Below are 18,996 nucleotides of genomic sequence, written 5' to 3' on the forward strand. Positions count from 1 at the left end.
ACTGAGGGACTGACCTGAACTGTAATGCAGGAGAACCAGGTTTGATCCTTGGGTCAGGAAGATCCCCTGGAGAAGATAATGGCAACCCACTTAGGTATTCTTGCCTGGAGAATTCCACTGACAGAGGAGCCTGGCAGGCTACAGTCCATGGCATGGCAGAGTCAGACACAACTGAGCAACACACACACACACACACACACACACACACTAGCTTTGATACCTTAGCATTAGAGACTGAAACCCATACCCACTGGACAAATTCTCTGCACAAGTGGTGCAGTTACAGGGAGAATGAGGAATGGGGAAGTAAAAATGAGCACAAGCATATGACTCTGCTGTGAGAATCCTTATCTGAAAACCCACACGGTCACTTCCAGAACTGAAGTGAGCCTCACCAACCACACACAACAGGCCAGACCCACTGGCCACCCTCAGGGCACTGCTGTGGGTCACGCATAGTCAAGAGGACCACTCACAGTCTAGAGGGCCACCCACAGTGCAGAGGGCCACTCACAATGCAGGAGACCATCCACAGTCTAGAGGGCCACCCGCAGTCCAGAGGATCTCCCACAGTCCCGGGGACGGCCCACAGTCCAGGGATCATCCACACTCCAAAGGACCACCTACAATTTAGAGGGCCACTCACAATCCAGGGGATCACCCCAGTCCAGAAACCATTCCCCCAATCAGGGCTGGCCTACAGTCTCCATGACAAGACCCTCCCAGGCCTTCCTCTTCATTGGACACACAGAAAATAAGGCCATGGGCTTACAAACTGTGCCTTCCACTGGCCACCTTGCGTCAGGAGCTGAAAGAGGAAGGCCCCGAGAAGGTGCCAAGTGAGCAGAGCATGGGAGGGGCCTGAGCTCCCAGGTGTGTGTTACTTGCTTCAGTTGTATCCCACTCTCTACGACTCCATGGACTATAGCCCACCAGGCTCCCCTGTCCAGGGGGTCTTCCTGGCCCAGGGCAGGTCCAAGGTGTGCTAACAGCAAATATTTCCCCTCCCCCAAACCCCACCTGCCCCCAGGCATCCCATCGCCCCGACTGTGTCACTAGGTAGCAGGCGGCTGTGTGGAGCCGAGAAGGCCAGATTGAGTGGTGTGAATAACTTGCAAGCCCTCGGAGCCCCGCCTCTTCTGCTTCAGTCATTCTATTCTTCCCTGGAACCCCGCCCAGCCTTTGAAGCCGGATCTGGGCAGTTTCCTTGCTACAGCTCCGGGATTGGAAGGGCGTGGTCCTGACTTGGGAGCCGGTCCAAGTTGGGAAGAGCTGGCTGCAAGGAAAGGGGTGAGTCATGAGCCCAGACATAGCTGAGATTCTTGGTGTGTCCCCTGGGGGAGGCGGGGTGCAGAAGGCTCAGCTCAGCCCTGATTCTGCAGTGCCGGAGATGAGAGCTCCCCATCTCTCTGGGCCAGTCTCCTGGGGCACCCGCAACCTCCTGATGTTCCTGGATTTATTTATGTCTGTTTCATCAGAAAGATATGATAGGTGAGAGCTTGTCTGCCTGTTCACATCTCTGGGTCCAAGAACCAGATGGTTGGTTTCAAAGCCAAGCTCAGTGTGGTCTTACTCATCTTCCTAAACCCCTCTGGATCCCAGGTTCCTCATTTGGACAATGGGGACGATACCTGATGGACTCTGCGCACACTTCTGTGAGGACTAAGTGAGGTCATATATACAATGCATCCAGAACTGGGCCTGCTGCCCAGTAAACACTCCATAAACAAAACAGTACTCAGATTTTCATTACTTTAATGGATAGAAGAGAAATATTTGCTAAATGCATGAATGAAAAGAAGTTCCATTTAGATATAACACAAAAATCAAAGGGATTTCTGTCCCTTTGAATGTCTCCTCCAGTTGTTCAAAGCTCTGGAAACCAGTCTCTTTGTACTCCCCTCCTGATACCTCCAGTGAGAGCAATGTCAGGGTCAGCAATGTGCCCAGTTTAAGAAAAAAAAAATTCCTAGGATCCTCTCCAGATAGGAGGCTAGTGAAAGATTTAGGCAGAAAGGGTTAGTTGGGGGTTCTAGGAAGGCTCTTTAAAGGAGCTTGACATCCAGGGTTCTTAGCTGTTTTCCCCCATTGTCCCTTCTTCCTCCTGTATGGAATGAAGAGGTGATGGCAGGAGATCCAGCAGCCTTCATAAAACCGTGAGGCAATTTCAAGGAAAAGCTGCTGAGGATGGCAGAGAAGAAAGATGAATGAACTGTCTTTTGGCCTTCACCCTGGACAGACAACCTGCTTTATCTTTTTCAAAGAGAAAGGAAACCTAAACACTTGCTGGACGCCCTGCTATTTGATAGTTTCACTTTATATCTAGCTGAACTGATAGAAACTCTCCCTCTCACACTCTATGAAGGATTTGTCCAATGAGAACATTTCAGCCATTATTAAAAATTCTAAAATTTTAAGTATGATACTTTTGTGAAAGGACAGGGTGGCTAGAAGGGCTAAAAGTGCCTGCAGTAGAAGCCTTCCCTTGCAGAATAACCAATCCCGAAAGCCAAAGATAAGCAAGAAAACTGCAGTGGATGAGATTCGCCCTCACCATTAGCTTTTCTGATTACACAAGGGGCAATAAAACCAGTTGTCTGGTTTTTTTTTTTAAATCAGAGGAATCCTCTGAGACCAGTCAAGCCTCCCCCCACCCCACCCCTCCTTTCTGTGGCCTCGACTTCCTTCTGATCTGTTGTTGGCTCCACCTTGCCTGAGCTCTGTGGTCTCCCCAGAACTGTCCTCTTGAGTCTGGTAGGAGCCCAAACTCTGCCCCGCAGTGCTGAGCCAAGCACAGCACTGCCCCACCCCAAGGCGCTGGGTAGAGGTCCTCTGGATTATGGCAGAAGCGGCTGCAGGGGGAAAACTGTCCACAAAGTGACACCACTTAAGACTGACTGACACACTGGAGCCAGAGCCCAGGATGCAGAGCCTGAACTCAGACAGGAGATGCACAGAGCACCTGGCACCTGACTTTGATGGGGCCATTCCTAGGAGGGCAGAGACAGCACAGGGACACACTTGGGACTTCTGGATCCCTGCAGAAGGAATGTAAAGATCTGACTTTTGAGACACTCTCTGATCTTGAATGTCTCCAGAATCGACAAGGCAAGGACATATTATGTTCCCCTGTGTTTTAGTTTTAAGTGTATCTTACTTAATATTTTCAATATGAGTCAGCTCCATATACTATGATGATTTTCAAACAACCAGAAGTTGACTGTAGCCGACTTTAAGACAGGAAGCATGGGTACAGAATCCAGTTGCTTCCACCCTGGGGGCAGGTCTAGGTTCAGTGGTCATGAGTTTTCTGGCTTGTGGCCTGAGTCTGGTTGGATGATGCTCAGAATCCTCCTAGTCCCCTTATTTTCCTGACTCTGCTCTCCTGGTGGGGGCGAGGGGCTCTCCCATCACCAACGCACTCCTTGAAGGAAACTGCTCTGCCTGATACACCTGCCTGAGAATCCTGGATCTCCAGTGAGTAGAGGAAAGCGGCCCTCCTTTCTGTCTTCTAGGGTGGGTACGTGTGGGATTTGGGAGAAGGGGGTTAAAGGTAATATACAGACAGTTACTATTATTACCACGTGGTTGGGCAGAATAAAATTAGAGCTGCTGTCTCTGTGATAATGTTAAGGACAAGGATGATGATGATGGTCATGATGGTCATGACATTTAGAACCTCAGTGTTCCTGGAGAGAACCAAAAAGACTTTCCCACTCACCAATCAAGAAATGTCCTGCAAATACAGAACGTGTCATATTATGGATGACACAGACAGGATCTCACTTCAGGGGCATCAGAGCCAGTTCTTTATGGATTCACAGGGTTCAGGGCCCAGGGAGAGATGGAAAGGTGTGTGAATACATTTCTGAATCAGTGAATGTGTACGTGATGGCTACTGAGTCTCCTTGTAACTTGTGTGCTAATTACCACTGATCTTTACAAGGCCCCATGAGACTGGTGCTATGATATTTGCATTTCATGGTGATGAAGATAGGACACGAGTAAGTTAAAAAACTAGCTCAGATTGCCAAACATCGAGGGTTTGGGGGGCCACCTCTCAGGTGCCTTGGAAACCTCATTGCAAGGGATAATGAGAACCCTGGTTGGGATGTTGACTAGGAGCAGAGAAGGGGGAACCTAGGCAGCAAGCCTTAGGCCAGTCCTCAGGCTGAGGGCACCATGACCAGAGGGCGCAGGGCGACTTGCCAAATGTCATCAAACTCTCAGCGTTTTCTTTTTGCCAAAGATGTGCTTTTAAAACATCTGAAGTTTCTATTATAGAATATTTCTCTCTCTTCATCCCTACCCGCATTCACACTTAGACTCAGCACCTTTGGGTAGTTAGAAAAAGATGTAGCTATTGTTCAGTTGCTCAGTCATGTCTGACTCTCTGGGACTCCATGGACTGTAGCCCGCCAGGATCCTCTGTCCGTGGGATCTCCCAGGCAAGAATACTGGAGTGGGTTGCCATTCCCTTCTCCAGGGTATTTTCTGGACCCAGGGATTGAACCTGGGTCTCCTGTATTGACAGGCAGTTTCTTTACCACTGAGCTTCCAGGGAAGCCCTAGAAAAAGATGATAAAGCAGCAAATCACATTCAGAAATGCTCTCTTTTCAGACCTATCCGCGGCTTTATTTCAGATCTTCCTAAATGACTCTTTCTTCTGATTACAGAAGTGACGACAGCAGTTCACCATAGGCTTCTGTCTCGTGGGTGAGAGACCGTGGACCTCCAGCATCCATACGACTGCCTGACTTCCACACGACAGAACATAATCAATGTCTAGGATAAAAGCAGCCACCCCAAAGCCAGGAGGATTTAAAGACACAGGACCCAGGGATAAACACATGTCTGATGCCTGGTGCAATCTCTGAAATGTGAACCACAGAGAGGACTGGTGGCCACGGGACACAGAGGCACTGCCTAAGGCATTTCTACTCTTATGGGCTCTTCTCTCCACAAAGATGGCATTTGTCTGAGCACTTACAAAGATTACTCACCAAGAAAGAGATGCTGGGCAAATCTCCCACCTTAGAAACCCCTGTCGCCTGCCTGGCTGAGCCCCTGCGTTGACACTTGTATGGCTGTGACTCAGCCTTGGAACAAGGCTCATTCCACTGGAAATCGCAGGATCTTGCTTGAAAAGGTCGAGGCACTAAACTCAGGAGCTGTAAGCCCAGATCCCTTCAGAGTCCAGGTAAGACGGGAAGGCAGTAGAGCTAACATTGAGGGGGTCCCTGCCGAGTCCAGGGGTTTCCCAGGTGGCTCAATGGTAAAGAATCTGCCTGCCAATGGGAGAGAGGCAGGAGATCGAGTTTGATCCCTGGGTTGGGAAGATCCCCTGGAGGAGGAAATGGCAACCCACCCCAGTATTCTTGCCTGGAGAATCCCATGCATAGAGAAGCCTGGCGGGCTAGTCTGTGGGGTTACAAAGAGTCGGACGTGACTTAAGGACTCAGCACACGTGTGCTGCTGAGCCCAGACCCTCTTGTACACACTTGGTTCTCTGAGTCCTCCCGACCACCCACTGAAACGAGTGGAGTCACACATGGTCTGGAAGCCCGAGAGCCTTGCTTGAGGGTTATAGCCTTGAGGGTTATACAGGGCCTGCGATCCAAAGAATATGGACCCGCCACCTATAGTCATCAGTACATCAGAAACCAGCCCTGTGCGGCCAACAGAGCTTAGCGCAGGATGGAGTCAAAAGGGCCTGCGCTGGGGCCTTGAGCAGCTAGCCTGCAACCCAGTGATTATTGTTTAAAATTTTAATATTTTTCTCCTGTTGTAGATAAGAAGAGGAAAGTTGGAGGGAGGTTTTCTTCCTCAGAATCTTGATCTTGGCTTTTAAGCGAAGACATGTAGCCGTCTTCCTGTGCTACTTGTCCCCTGCGCGACACGGGCTTTGAAACTCACGCTGGTGACTGCCTCTCCCCCTGGGTCCCTCGGCCAGTGTGACATCACAGGACACAAGATACAGCTTCAGCCCTGGGCCACCACTACCCTTCATAAACTCTGGATTTTTAATCGCACCAACTGTATACTCAACCAATCCCATGATGGCCGTCCCTCAAACCCCTCAGCGTCAACCAGAAGAGATGAACCTGCACAAGGACCCCTCAGCAAAGCGGTCTCCCAGCCACACAGCACAGAGCTGGGACTGGAGCCAGATGGGCCACCCAAACAGGAGAGGAGACCAAACAGCCACACCCTCCAGGAGGGGGCCCGCCAGCCCCCGGGCTGTGTTGGGGGCAAACAGAATATTCTCTCAGCCACTCCAATTTGAGAAATCGAGTGCTGACTCATTATTAACCCAGGAAGCCCACGCACTCAAATGACTGTACTGAAAAAGCTCTGTCATACCCTGCTTACTGATGTGCAGATTTTTAAGCAAATTTGAAAAATGTTTATCATAAGGTATTTATGACATTTTAACCGTTTCATTTACAGTAACCAGACGACATTTGAAAAAAAAAAGTTTCCTGTATATTACTTGACAGTAAAGCGAAGCTTTATCAGAATAGTAACAGCTTGAGAAACATATCAAGGTCAAGTCAAGCCTCAACGACTCAGCAACCCCATCCTCACACCCCCGCCCCCACTGCCCCCGGCCCCCTGAATATTTTCTTTCTGATTTTACTACCGTTTGTGACTTTCAGTGCTAAGGAAAGGCAAAAGACATTCAATAAGCTCCTGGAATCATTCACATGCTTTTAGAGAGAAAAGTCAAAATTCTATCTCTTTATTGTAACCCTTGCACCAAAAGTGGGCAGCTCAGACCACGAGGCCAGAAATTGCTCAGAAGCCGTCTTGCCTCCACCCCTGAGAAGCGGAAGCCAGCCCAACCTCAGCACCCCTGGGTTAGCACGGTCACCCACCTCCATCTCTGAATTTCCCTTTGGCTCTAGAGAGGAGTCTTAAAACAGCTTTTTTTAAACCAGCCAAGCACCACCGGCTTCTCCGTAATACACACGCTCACAATTAACAGGCTAAGAAATTTCTGCAAACCATCAGGCTCACAAACAGTAGCTAGCGGGGTGAGGGCGCTGAGAAGCCAACTTCTAAAGTCAGAGGTCTTCAAAATCTGAACAAAACACAGCATCCACTCCAAGACCCCTCAGCCAAGCTCCTGGAGCTGAGATTCTTGAGACAAACTGCAGAAATGAGCAAGAAAGTGACAGAAACATACTCACCAGGGAGAAGCTGAGAGCTCTACCTTCTCAGGACCAGGCTGTGAAGGTCTGAAAGCCCGAGGCTGGCTCAGACACAACCCGCCTGGAATGTCGGTTTGAAACTTAAAAGCAACGACCATTCAGTCAGTTATTTCCCTCCATTCCCAGTGATGTCCACACGATTGAGACTCAAAAAAATAAAAAAAATTTAAAAAGTGAGAGAGAGAAAAAAAAGGCGCACACCTCAGTCTTCATTCTCATTGGAACGAGATGACTCATGCTGACTCACAGCCACCACTTCCTCTCCCGACATTCTCTTCATACTTGTGAGCAGCCTAGTCCTGTTCCCAGGGTCTCTGCAGCCCTTCCTGGAAGAACAGCCTTCCTGACCCCCGGCAAGCAGACTCAGCCACTGCCCTGACATGCTGCCCGGGAGCCTACTCTAGGGAAAAATGCCTTATTTAGGAGGTCTAGGAACGGCCAAAAAAAAAGAAAAATGCATGAGGCTTCCATGCATTTGAACCTTCTTCAATAGACACTGACGTTTTGTAACTGATTGCAAAGCTCCTGCCCTGAATGCTTGCTTTTTCAGGACATTTCAGGGACGTAGAGAAAAATGAGAAATATCTCATTCTTTGAGGACATTACTTTGCCCTCATGATTTCACTGTGTTTATTCCTGCACATCTTCCTCTACCAAACTAATCACAGGATCTATAACCACAATTTCTTCAAAGTTATTTATTAAGAAGGGTGTGCCCTGTTTTTAGGATCAAGTGACTTAAACAAAATCTCTTCTAAATCCATCTCTCAGGCTTCAAGAATATGCCAGATTTGAATATTCAAGTCCCAAGGAATGAAATGAAAGCAGAAGCCTGGAAACTGTACAAACCGTTGACGGACGTCTGCATGCAAGGACTGAGGCGAGCCTTACCTCCCAGTTTTCTTTGGAATGATCCCCAGGGGTGGGGCAGCCTTCCACAGCTTCCCACATTTTTAAATTATGAGAATCAACGGAAGAGCAAAATCCACATGATGTTAAGCAGACTGAGCCACCAAGAAGGGTGGCTGTGGTTGCATCAGGCCCGTCCTGGTTTCTGGAGCATGACCCACACAAGGCCACGGGTGAACACGGGGAACCTTCACCCTTTCTGACTTAGTACCTGCTGCTGTGCAGCCCACACTGTGATACCCCTGAAGCATAGAGAGCAAATGAGGAAATACTGTTTTGGAAGGGGACAGAAGACTTGAGCAAGCTGCATCGTTTTGCTCCTCACCCTGGAGGGGTCAGGACACCCAGTCTCCATTTAGAGTCAGATTCGTCTTAGAGCAATAATTGTTATTGTTATTCTCTAGTTGCTAAGTCAAGTCTGACCCTTTGCAACCCCAGTAGCCTGCCAGGCTCCTCTGTCCATGAGACTTCCCAGGCAAGAATACTGGAGTGGGCTGCCATTTCCTCCTCCAGGGTATCTTCCCAACTAAGGGATTGAACCTGCATCTTCTGCATTGGCAGGTGGATTCTTTACCACTGAACCACCACCTAAGTAATACTTGTTTGTTATTCTAGATCTCAGTTCTTTTAACAGAACCATCAGGGCTGTTAAAATTTTTCTATCAGACAACACCAAGTGCTTTGAAGTCCCTGTGAAAGTTGCAGTATATTATTGAATTGACCAAATATTCTTATTTCTGGCAGTTTTGGGGGGGTTGGTTTTTTGTTTTTTTCCAGGAGTGTGCAAAGCCTGTTGGTTTTCCAGAATTTCAGAACAGCTTTGTTGTGCAATGCATCGTAGTGTGTTTTCTTCAAGGGGAGTAGAAACAAGGGTGGGGTGGTGGGCCCATGAGCAGCCTGTCCCAAAGGGACCCACCTCAGGCCATGAGGCCAGCAGCCCCGGATGCAGGCTGTGGTGCAGGGGTCTGTACAGGGAAAGCCAGCCTTCCATTATGAAAGCTGAAAGTGAAAGTGAAGTCACTCAGTCCTGTCTGACTCTTTGCGACCCCATGGACTGTAGCCTATCAGGCTCCTCCGTCCATGGGTTTTTCCAGGCAAGAGTACTGGAGTAGGTTGCCATTGCCTTCTCCAGGAGCTCTTCCCGACCCAGGGATTGAACCCAGATCTCCCACATTGTAGGCAGACGCTTTACCATCTGAGCCACCAGGGAAGTCCATTATGAAGACTGTATTAGGTCAACTCATTAATCCCTGGGGGAATTGAGAAATTATTAATTGGAAAAAACTACCAGAAATGAATTAAAGAAATCTAAAATAGTTGGGAAATGTAGGCTCTGAGGGGCAGCCACACCCTCCTGCCAGAAGTGCATCATTTTACCAGTGGTTTCTTCCTTAGCAACACTGTTTCAGGGAGGTCTTCCAGAAACTTCTAGGGCAAGATCTCCTCCCATAGCAGCCATTTAAGGCACCACAGGGTGAGGTCAGTAGAACTGTGTCCTCCATGTGATGTTGCAACGGATAATCCCAGGAATGCTATGTCAATTCCTGACTGCCAAAGCTCTTCTCATCCGGGCCAGGAAGTGGGAAAGGCCATCAGCGCGAGAAGGGACTGCCATCAATACATTCATAAATAAATCACTCATTGAGACAGATCAGCACCGCCTTCCATGACTGTTAATATGGAAAGCTCTAGAATGGATTTTCTTTAAGGTAGCTTACCTCTGCACAGTTCATCAGAAAGGAGACAATGATGTCATTTTAAACCTGGCTACGTGGAAACACTTTTTATCTTTTTTTTTTTTTCTACTTGTTGGCTGGGCCAGGCCACATGCAGGATCCTAGTTGTCCAAGCAGGCATGGAACCCGTGCCCCCTGTAGTAGACGCACAGTGCCCTAACCACTGGACAGCCAGGGAAAGCCCTGGAAACACTTGTGAAACATCTACACGATCCTTTCCCAACGAAAATAGCACTGGAAAAATTTAGGTTTCTGTGAATTAGGAAAATAAACAAGATTCACTCCTAAGGACAGTGCCCAGTCTGAAGACAGTGCATACTACCTGGTCACAGGATTCTTACAAGCCCTGATGGCTCACCTTTAAGAGTATTTAATATGTGCCAGTCAGTCTCCTCAACACGCAGGTACTGTGACCTCTGATCCTCAAAGTAGCCCTCTGAAGAAGGTAGTGACACACGTCATCTTCATTTTCTAGCAGAGACTCTGAGAGGGCCAGGAGCCTACCCCGGGCAGCACAGCCTAGCTGTGAACCCAGGACATCTGATGTCAGAACTCATGTTCCTAACCACCAGGCTAAAGGGATTTCCATGAAGGACTTGCTAAAAAATCTTGGCATGCACATCCCCTAACCTAATTCTGCAGATATTTATAAGGTAGAGGTACTTTCTATTCATTTGAGAAGTAAATAAAAATCCTAGCCTTGCGTGCCCCCCACCTTAAGATGGCAGCAATTCTCATTAAGGGGAAATTCAATTAGAATTAAACACTATGCAGGCATGCTAAGTTGTTTCAGTCATGTCCAACTCTGTGACACGCTATGGACTGTAGCCCACCAGGCTCCCCTGTCCATGGGATTCTCCAGGCAAGAATCCTGAAGTGGGTTGCCATTTCCTCCTCCAGGGGATCTTCCTGACCCAGGGATCGAACCTGCGACTCTTACGTTTCCTGCATTGGCAGCAGGTTCTTTACCACTAGTGCCGCCTGAGAAGTTACTCACTGCTGCTGCTAAGTCGCTTCAGTCCTGTCCAACTCTATGCGGCCCCATAGACGACAGCCCACCAGGCTCCCCCGTCCCTGGGATTCTCCGGGCAAGAACACTGGAGTGGGTTGCCATTTCCTTCTCCGAGAAGTTACTCACTAGTACTTCCCAAAGAGACCCATGAAGCTACACATGCCAAGACAGTGCTCGCCCCACATGGTACACAAGGGCATCAGGGAATATTCTCAGTGGTCCTCCCTTCACTTGCCTCACAGAGCTCATTACCACTCTCCTTCCTGGGAGAAGATCCAGTCCCGCATTTCAAATATAGCCCCTCCTCCCCTCTCCACTTCACTTCTTCTCTAGGATTTTACTCCTAATCACACATAGGTCCTCTCCCTCCATCCTTAAACTTTTCCTGTCCTTGGGCCTGACCACAGGCCAAAGTCTCTTCCATCTGCAAAAAAGCCCCCTGTCTTTGACCCTATGAAACAGACCCCAAGGATGTCCCCCATATTCATTCCATCCCTCCCCATTGGCAGCAGCCTTGACATTTGGTTGGAATTGACTCCACCCCCATACCCAGGGGAGAATTTTGATTGGGTGAAGCAAAACAAGAGAATGCCACTGTGACTAGTTCTAGGATGGGCCCCCAAGCCTATGTCATTTAATATGTGGCTTCTTTTGGCCAAGGTAATGGGCTCAGGGGTAGGGCCATTGCCTCCAGGATGGCAGGGAAGACTGCACAGAACTAAAGAAAAAAAACTTATCCCATCTCAATGTCTATTCCTCAGAGAAGCAGGAGGGGAGATTCCATGCTGTCCAAAATGTTTAAACAAAAAGCACTGCCAGAGCCTGGGTGAAACCTCACTCAAGTTTACATCCTGTCACTAATTGCACAATCAAAATCAAGTGGTGGTCCACCTGCCTCCATCCTCCCATCTGTAAGATGGAAGGAGAGCCATGCATGATTCAAAGGAGTATCATTTCAACACTTATTCTAGAGCTTTCATATATATGGTAAGTGTTCCATAATATTAACTGCCATTTGAGCTCTTAGTTATCCCATCTTCTTCTCAAGGGCAAGAATTGTTGTTGTTGCTGTTCAGTCAGTCAGTTGTGTCTTACTCTTTGCGACCCATGGACTGCAGCACACCAGGCTTCCCTGTCTTTCACTATCTCCTTGAATTTGCTCAAACTCGTGTCCATTCAGTCCATGACGCCATCCAACCACCCATCCTCTGCCATCCCCTTCTTCTCCTGCCTTCAGTCTTTCTCAGCATCAGGGTCTTTTCCAATGAGTTGGCTGTTCACATCGAGTGGCCAAAGTATTGGAGCTTCAGCTTCAGTATCAGTCCATCCAATGAATATTCAGGACTGATTTCCTTTAGGATTAACTGGTTTGATCTCCTTGCAATCCAAGGAACTCTCAAGAGTCTTCTCCTTGCTTTGAAAGCATCATTTCTTTGGTGCTCAGCCTTCTTTATGGTCCAACTGTCACATCTGTACATGACTACTGGAAAAACCATAGCTTTGACTGTACAGACTTTTGTGGCCTGTGATGTCTCTGTTTTTTAATAAGCTGTCTAGGTTTTTCATAGCTTTTCTTCCAAGGAGCAGGCATCTTAGGGGTGGTTTTAAGCCACTGGGTTTATAGTAATTTGTAACACAGAATTGGTACACAGTAATTTATTATACAGAATAAACCCAGCGCATTTGCAAAATGGAGGCTCCATACTCACAAGGGTATATGAGAATTGAAAGTTAACATATGTGAAGTGCATGGAATAATAAAGACTATCTCTAAGTATCGTCTGTTAGTCATAGATGCCACTGACTTGGTACAACGGCTGACTACTTGAAAGTTTTCCCATCAGTACAGTATCTGAGTCACAGGATACAGTCAAAAGTCTAGAATTTTAATGAATGAATCACATACTAAATATGCATCATCTTTGAAAACTCAGTACCTATGAATGAGCTGCATAGTTACAAACTATTATGTAACAAAGCAGACTGTAATAAAGAAGATGCTGGGGTATATGGAGCCAAATACAAGTAATCTGGAAACTCAAACATTCAGTGAATATTCAGTGAAGGCTGCCAGAGGCCGAGCACTGATGCAGGTCCTGGGGCCACAGCAGGAAAGACACAAGGTCTCGAGTCTCATGAAGCTTTCCTTCTGGTAAGAGGAGACAAAAAACAAGTGCACGAGAAAAATCTAAATTAGTGATAGGAACTGTGCAAAAGCCTAACGAAGGGTGCAAGAATGCTACTTGAGATGAGTGGACCGTCTAGAAAGGCCATTCTGTTGGGGTGCCATTTAAACTGAGTTCTGAACAATGGCCAGGACCCAACCAGCAGCGTTTGGGAACCGGGCCCAGCTAGAGCCAAAGCCCCTAAGGCAAAGGGAGTGTGGCTTGTCTCAGGACCAGCAGGGTGATGCTGATAAGCAGCAGGGGAGGAACAATGGGCTCGGCAAGAGAGCAAAGAAGGAACTCAGATTTTACGCCAAGGTCAGTGAGGAGGCTCTGGAGGGTTTTAAATATGAGAGTGACATGGTCTGATTTGGACTTTCTAGAGGCTAACTCTGAATCCAAGTGCAGCTCCCAGTGGCTCTGTGATCTTGTATTCCCTTTCAGATCTGGAAACTCAGAACAAGGATTTTGTCTCATTCACCGCTGCACCATCAGAGCCTAGACTAGTACCTGCCATTTACATCTCTACACTACTTCAAGTTAACTGCAGGCACTGTAAGGAATAGAAATGGAATGACTTCAGAATTCACAGGAGCAGGACTGGCAGAGGAACCCACTCCCCACCCCCAGCTCCCCACCCCCCACTACTGCCCCCCCCCACCCCCCCGCACCAAAGACCTCACAGCAAGCCTAGGTTGAGGAAGCAGAGATTCGGAGACTTGCCTGCTTTTCCATGACCAGTGAGGGGCTGAGCTAGGATTTGAACCCACGTCTAAGTCCTTGTTCAGAGATTAATCTTGATGTTGCAGTAGAAGGACCCAGAGCTCACCATCTCTGACACCGATATTACAACTATTTATAGAACTCCTTCTCCAATAAAAAGGCTGGAACCTGCCAGAAAAGATCTTCTACAACTAAAGATATAAAGAAGGAATCATAATGAGATAGGTGGACCGTGATAAAGAATACACCTGCTCATACAGGAGACATGGGTTCCATCCCTGGTTCAGGAAGATCCCCTGGAGAAGGGAAAGGCAACCCACTCCAGTGTTCTTGCCTGGAGAAACCCATGGACAAAGGAGCCTGGTGGACTACAGCCCATGGGGTCGTAAAGAGTCGGACACGACTGAAGTGACTTATCACACACGCCCTAGACATGGAATTAAAGATCTAGTTTAGTGACAGAGAGAGATGATGTGTTAAAACAGGAATGGAGCTCAGTGCCCTGGCCAGTGTGGTTGGAGGAAATCCAAAGCAAATACTGCTCGAATGGAGACGATGTTATAGCAGGGGATTCGGTGGACGCTGGTGAGCATGGCATGATATCTGCAGGTCCTGGCAAACACGTTATTGGTTACTGTTTGCATCTGCTTTGCTAAAGACAGACTATACTTTTGAAATGTTAACAAGAAAAACACAAAGCAAACTATCATGAAGCGCCAAGGCCCTGAAAATCCTCCATTCTCGGCTTATGAACGGTTCCTTTCCCTTGTGAATAGCGGCACACGATAGTCATCTTCATTTTGCAGGATTTGGTGTGACTGGGAGGTTTCTTAGGCTTGATCATTGGTGAAACAAAAAACCAAGCTCTTAATGTGTAAGTAGTTCATTAGTCTGATGCGCACTGACAAAAGATCAGATAGACTGTTCCTTTGAGGTACCATCTTGATTTAGAGCTGAGGGATTTTTTTTCTTCAAGAGTAGCATTAGCTTCCTAGTTTTCATTTCATTCACATGGATGCATACACCCTCAAACAATTCGAGTTTGCCCCTTGAACAGCTCATAATCAAAAACTTAACTCTACTGAAAAAAAGAAAAAAAGCCAGCGTATTTCCTGATAGCCAGTAATGGATAATTGTTTGTTTTCCACTTGCTAAGTCGTGTCTGATCTTTGCAACCCCATGCAGCATGCTAGGGGCCTGCATCCTCCACTGTCTCCCAGAGTTTGCTCAAATCCATGTCCATTGCATCATTAAGTATCGTCGAACCTGAACTTGAGATAGTTCATGCATCTCTAGTGGCTCTTAGTGGAAACTTATGAGTTAAATCACATGTCTAAGAGGGACCAGCCCCACCAAGTGCTTGAGAAGGAGTAACCGGTGAAAGCACTCCCACCCTAGGGCCACTCAGCCCAACCTCACTGGCATGGCCTGTCACCATTCAGCCCGAGTCATGGCAGGCTCCGCTGCGTGTCTTCCTGCCTCTGGTCTGCCAGGCACCACTCCCTTCTCTGAACTGTTTCTTTCACTTTTGTGATGTGACAAAACCACAGATCTGATTGGGCCAGTCTCCCACTGTCACATCTGCACAGCTTCTTGGAGTCTGTCTAGGGTTTAAGGGTTTGTCCTCAAGTCAGACAGGTCCAGTTTGCAACCTGGCCCCCAACTAAGTGGCCTTGTAGAGCGAACTTCCTGAGTCTTTTGTTGTCTCATTTGTACATTGAGCATAGCCATGGTCACAGGGGAGTCTTGCCACAGCATTTTGGGGTGGATTAAATCACGGTGCACGTGTTGCACCCAACAGAGGACCTGAGCCCTTAGTGAGGGCCCAGCGAGTGGCAGGCGGGCCTTTGTGGCGGTGCTGCCATTCTGTCTGAGAGAGCTCTTGCCTGGTGCAGCCTCGCCCACCCACGTTATGGGTTCCGATGGTTCTATCAGCCTAGCGCACCTCCCACTGAGTGTATCAACCCAGATTCGATATGGCTGCATACTTCCAGGAAAAAGAAACAAGGGTTTAAATTAGCATTTTATTTCCCACTCATGTAAAAGCAGTCTGGCATAAGTATCAGGAGCTGATGTGGCAGCCCCAAAGTATCACCCAGACCTTGGGCTCTTATCTTCCTGATATACCATCCTGGAGCATGGCTTTCAACATCAAAGCAAACTCATGGTCTAAGATGGCTGCTGGAACTCCAGCCAGCAAATCTATATTCTCTGTTTTGACATTAGGAGAAAGTAAGGGAAGACAAAGAGCTTCCCAGGCAGTGCCAGTGATAAAAAAAACCCACTTGCCAATGCAGGAGATGTAGGAGACACAAGTTTGATCCTTGGGTCAGGAAGATCCTCTGGAGGAGGGCATGGCAACCTGCTCCACTATGCTTGCCTGGAGAATCCTATAGACAGAGGAGCCTGGAGGGTTACTGTTCACAGGGTCTCAAAGTGTCAGGCATGACTGAAGAGACTTAGCACACATGCAAGGGAAAGTGTCAGTCTCTCAGTCATGTCTGACTCTGCGATCCCATGGACTCTAGCCCTCCAGGCTCCTCTGTGCATGGAATTCTCCAGGCAAGAAGACTGGAATGGGTTGCCATTCCCTTCTCCAGGAGATCTTCCTGACCCAGGGATTGAACCTGGGTCTCCTGCATTGCAGGCAGATTCTTTACATCTGAGCCACCAGCGAAACTCATGCAATATACGTATAGTCTTCCCCAGCCCCATCCTCATGGAATCTTACTGAAAATTCTAAATAGTAGTTCTGAATATAGAACTAAATCACATGACCTCTCCTAGTTGCAAGCTAGTCTTAGAAATGTAGTCATTTCATTGGACACATTGCCATCTGAAGTGTAATGTGATTTTGAATTAAACAAGAAGGGACGAAGGGATATCAGTCATCTGATATGCCCATGGCATGGCCAGTCTGAGCCATCAATGCCCTTCTGTGAGATCTGGTCTAAGACAGCGGGAGAAAGGGGAATCCACATTCCCCGTGGACCACGGGCTGGAGGGACTACAGTGCCACACGCAGCAGCACAGAGAAGAACACGAGCCAGGGAAGGGACAGAGTATGAGCCCGAGGGAGGCTGCCCATGGAGATCTCTCGCCCCGTCGCATTCTCCTGCTTCACTGTAACCCTTTCCCCTCCCTCAAGATGGAAAGTCCTAAAAGGAAACTCCCCTCCAACCCATCTGCCTGCTCCTACAGGTGCCCATCGGTGTCGATCACTGAGTGATTGAAGGCACAGAAAGTGTACCCGGGTTTGGCAAATGCAAGATATATCTCAACAGGATATGATCAAGGGCTGTGGAGTCAGGCTGCTGGGTTTGACTCCTCCCCCTGCTTCCATCGCTCCATTGTGTGAAAGGAACAATAACAATGAAAGTTCCCTCCAGGGAAAACCCACCGTGCCTGACACCTAGAGAGACCTCAGTAGCTGTTGGTCATTCATGTGTGTGCCAGTGACTCTGAGATGCACTTTTTCTTTAACATTATAACAGCATTTGTACTATATGACATGTCATAATTAATTAGAGAGGGGTTTTTTTTTCCCCCCTTAGTGAAAATCAATGCTGTCTGAGAGTCAATGGAATTGTTATCATCAGGAAAGGAAAAGAGAGAGTTTAGAGATTCAGGGCCTTGCAAGGTAAAAAAAGAGAAAAAAAAAGTCAGCAACTTATAAGATGCCACACAGTGAGAGCTGAGCTTGGGTTGGTCATTGAGTGACCAAGCCTGGAAACAGCTTAGAAAAAAGAGGAAGAGAAAGGCCTGGTCTTCGCCACACTGTTTTTCAGAAAAACTCAAGGTAGCCACCATTTGATCAAAAGAGAGAGAAGTTAGAGGCAAGAAAGGAAGGAAATAAAGCAGGTCTGAGGCCAACGTCTTGGCAAGAACTCTGGGAAAGATTGTAACCATGTGGAACAGGCTAGAAGCAAATAGATCAGAAGCTGACTGTGTATTTTTTTTAACCTGGATTGCCAAAGAAGCCATGAACTTAAAAAAAAAAATAATTGTTAAAATGGCATATTATTCAGCCATGAAAAGAAATGGATTACTGATCTCTGCTGTCATGTGGATGAGCTTTGGAGACATGAACTAAGTGAAAGAAAGATCACAGACACAAAAGATCACACTCTGTATGATTCCATTTATATGGAATATCCAGAATAGGCAGGTCCACAGAGACGGGAGGCAGATCAGTGGTCGCCAAGGACTGAAGGAGGCAGGAACAGGAACAAGTGCTGGGTGGAGAGCGCATTTCCTTTTGGGGTGATGACCGTGTTTTGGAACTGGAAGTGATGGTGGGACAATGCTGTGGTTGTACTAAATGCTACTAAATTATGCATTTTTATGTGGCTACTTTTACGTTATTTAAATTTCACCTCCATTTTTTAAAAAGCTTTTACTATTCAACTATGGATCTCCAACTTGTCAGCAACAGGAAGTGGGCTGAAAATACTCTGTAGCACCCACTGAGGGCAGGTTCCCACCCATATGACATGCTGCCAGGGGCTCCAGGAAACAGTGGATGGAGAGGTCCTGCAAAGATGGTCCCATAGATGATGGGACCCCAAAACCCGGGGGAGAAGTCTCACTCTGTCTGCTGGAAGGCTTCAGAGTTTCTGGACTGGAAACCCCTGGATGCCTCCCATCATCCCGTCTTAGCATGGCAGTGTTGTTGTCATTATTCTGTCCCTATTCCACTGAGGGAACCTGGGCTGTGCAAAGCAGCTCATTTATCTTGTTGTTTTATTTTGTGTTTATAGGCCATGAGGACACTGCTAAGAGGCTGTTATGCCTCACCTGAAGATCTAGGGACAGTCTACCAAATGCAGCTTAAATTATGGCCGTGGCAACAACTGCTGGCTGCCTAACCCCAATTCTTGTCTCCTCTGCCCCCAGTGATGGAGATCTTGATTTTCAACTGGGCACAGGAAAATTCTTCCTAAAACAATCCTGCACTTGTTAGTTTCCCCACTTGCACCTGGTAAGCCACCACCTGAGGAGGGCAGGATGATGGGCTGGAAGGCGTCTGAGTTAGTCAAGATGGGCAGCTGCCACGGAACTAGAGACTGCCTGCCTCTGGGTTTCTTTTACATGAGAGAATAAAGCTTGTATCTGAGCCTCTATTATTGGAGGGTTCTGTAATATACAGTCAACTCTGATCATAACTGATATGTCGGCCTTCATGCTGATCAACCAATGAGTCATCTGGGTACCAAAATGTAGGAGTCTGCAACGC

The 18,996-nt window shown here is 47.7% G+C and overlaps 2 long non-coding RNA genes across 3 annotated transcripts in view; both read right to left on the reverse strand.

Moving 5' to 3' along the window:
- Positions 1-7,410, reverse strand: part of LOC138989935 (uncharacterized) — a 62,385-nt gene extending 54,975 nt beyond the window's left edge. For both annotated transcript variants that reach the window (XR_011466135.1, XR_011466136.1), the window contains exon 1: positions 7,195-7,410. This is a non-coding gene — a long non-coding RNA (uncharacterized lncRNA). The remainder of the gene's footprint in view (positions 1-7,194) is intronic.
- LOC138989936 (uncharacterized) overlaps positions 1-8,403 on the reverse strand; it is a 222,280-nt gene extending 213,877 nt beyond the window's left edge. The window contains exon 1 of the long non-coding RNA XR_011466137.1: positions 7,417-8,403. This is a non-coding gene — a long non-coding RNA (uncharacterized lncRNA). The remainder of the gene's footprint in view (positions 1-7,416) is intronic.
- Positions 8,404-18,996: the final 10,593 nt, after the last annotated feature.

The sequence above is a fragment of the Bos mutus genome, chromosome 11 (genome assembly GCF_027580195.1).
Source record: "Bos mutus isolate GX-2022 chromosome 11, NWIPB_WYAK_1.1, whole genome shotgun sequence".
In the NCBI taxonomy this organism is placed as follows: Eukaryota; Metazoa; Chordata; class Mammalia; order Artiodactyla; family Bovidae; genus Bos; species Bos mutus.